The sequence below is a fragment of the Paramisgurnus dabryanus genome, chromosome 12 (assembly GCF_030506205.2).
Source record: "Paramisgurnus dabryanus chromosome 12, PD_genome_1.1, whole genome shotgun sequence".
In the NCBI taxonomy this organism is placed as follows: domain Eukaryota; kingdom Metazoa; phylum Chordata; class Actinopteri; order Cypriniformes; family Cobitidae; genus Paramisgurnus; species Paramisgurnus dabryanus.
In genome coordinates this window covers 12,299,055-12,301,747 of record NC_133348.1, presented here as the reverse complement: position 1 = coordinate 12,301,747, position 2,693 = coordinate 12,299,055, and positions in this window count along the sequence as shown.

Below are 2,693 nucleotides of genomic sequence, written 5' to 3'. Positions count from 1 at the left end.
CCAAACACACACACACTCGCGCGCGCGCGCACACACACACACACACACACACACACACACACACACACACACACAATAATTGCAGAAGACCCCGGTGTTGTATGGGATTTGGAGTTAAATGTCTAATTCAGTCTCATTAAATCGGAAGAAATATAAAAAAATAGATCATCGTATCGGTAAAGATTATATGTTTAGCCTACACTGACGAATTTGTCTATATTTACATTTAACGCACTAAATTTAAAATTTTTTTAGCTGGATCTGCTCAATTATTATATTATTTTTACAGACCAAACTATATGTAACTCCTCTTAAACCGACTATATTTTATGTTATATCTTTTCCTAAATGACCGGACTTGCATTTTCCTAAACCTGTCATTCGATAATCCCATTTACATTTACTAAATGTTCAACGGTCCAAGACATTTGAATTCTAACTGTCAAAATTCAAACGCAACTGATCTAAAGCGTTTAACGCGCTAATTCAAGTGACCCTTGTCCATTAGTCAGCTATACACACACCATTAATAATCACTTTATCTGTCACACTTAAACCATATCTAGTACTTTAGGAGAGTGCATGATTACTAGACGAAAATATCTTAATAATGCCTAGCAACAACATGGAACACCATAGTACAACACCCTAGTAACAAATTCAATTTATTATTAGTATTATTAGCCTATATTTAATCACGGATGTTACTTGTTTGCAACAAATAATAGCAGATTTATGTTTGTCCCGCTGTATTGGTTTGATGCATTGTAAGTCTGTGGCGCCATCTTGTGGATTTCTGTAATGAATTGTTAATTTTTTTTACTTTTTGTGGTTAAAGGGATAGTTTACCCAAAAATGAAAATTTTGTCATCATTTACTCACCCTCATGTTGTTACAAACCTGAATAAATTTCTTTGTTCTGAAGACCACAAAGCAAGATATTCTGAGGAATGTTTGAAACCAAACCGATCATGTGCCCTACTCCCTTCCATGGTAGGAAAACGAATACTAGGATGCACATTTGTTTCCTTTCAGTAGAGAGTAGTTTTTATTTTCCTTCTCATCTTTTTAGTTTTTTTTATGTCATAATTTCTTGCACTACCGAACTACCCTATGGTAAGATACCAAAAACCATTGTCATTGGTAGTAATTAATTAAACTATTGTGTCATTGACTGCAACCGCCTTGTGGGACACAAGCCACAGGTTGAAAACTCCTGAGATAAGATTCAAAAACTTTCTTTTTTATCACCTAGTAATTTTTGGGTTAAAATATTGGACACTTTTGTACTTGTATCTCCATATGGATAAAGACATCTGAAAATCTCTGCAAACACCTGCTGTGATTCCTGTCTGATCTTGGAAAAAATCAATCCAACCTGAAATGAACAAATACCCAACACTGGGACTTGTTCCAAGTGACAACCCATTCCTCTCAATGTGATAGAACTTAAAGTGTAATGTAACATAAAGGTGACATGTGTTACACTTGGTTTCTAGTTTTTGCTAAAGGCTTTTAAAAGGGGACATATCATCAAAATCAGACTTTTCCATGTTTAAGTGCTATAGGGCTTCTATCAACCTAAAAAGAAAAACCCAGTAACTTAGTTTTGGTAAACCATTATCTGCAAGCATGTGAATAAATAGGTAATTGAAATTTGACTCTACTTGTGATGTTAGAAGTAGATAATACCACTCCTTAATCTGCACAATCCAACTTTGCATTTTAAAGGTTCACACCTAAAAAGTGGCAATTTTAACATGCTATAATAAAATATCTATATGGTATTTTGAGCTAAAACTTCCCATGTGTATTTTGGGGACACACACACAAAAAAAAATCCATCTTAAAAAGTCCTGTTAAATGTCCCCTTTAACTACTTCAGGTTACTCTTGAAAGTCACAATTGCTGTACTACTGCAAATATTGTCGGCTCCTTTATTGGACCAATTGCTTGTGCTTTTTTGTTAGTAGCTTTTTAAGAGAGCCATTAAATAATAGATTTTTTGCTTGCTTGCTCAATTAATCTGTTCAATTGTGAACGTTTGCCATGCACATGGAAAGCGCCTTTATGTTCAAGCTCTGAATAACATCCGGTGGATTTAACAGAACCAGATGTTTAATTCCATGGTGACTCACCAGAAGTAGATTGACTTACAACACTACAGATCAGTCATTCAAAGATAAGAGAAATCTTGCGAGAGAGAAAAAAACTGGAAGAACTACATTTTATTCTTTTTTCCTCACAATTTGCCTATGGGAAGAATGACAATTATCTAAGAAACACATAGTGTTCTTATGCTGACAGGGATTCATTTCATAATACAGCATAAAGTTGGTCATGTCTGGAAACAGGAAATGGAATCATAAAACTGACTCACTGACAGACATGAAGAAATAAAACCTCTAGAAGTTTTCAGCCATGTTTCTTTGAGTCACAGCAGGTTTAAGCATGTTATGGCTCTATTCAGATGTTGCTCAATGGATTACAACAATAGCCAAATTCTTCAAAACTCCAATGACATGACAGCAAAGTCTGACTCTACAAAGAAACTGTTGCAGTTTGTATTTTGTTTTTATACAGTCCGATTAAATTTAAGAAGAAACACTATCTAAACTGAGAACTCGTAGGGTGCAACTTTCGTCTTGCATTGTGTAAATTTCTTACATTAATAGGGAGACACCGGACTGATA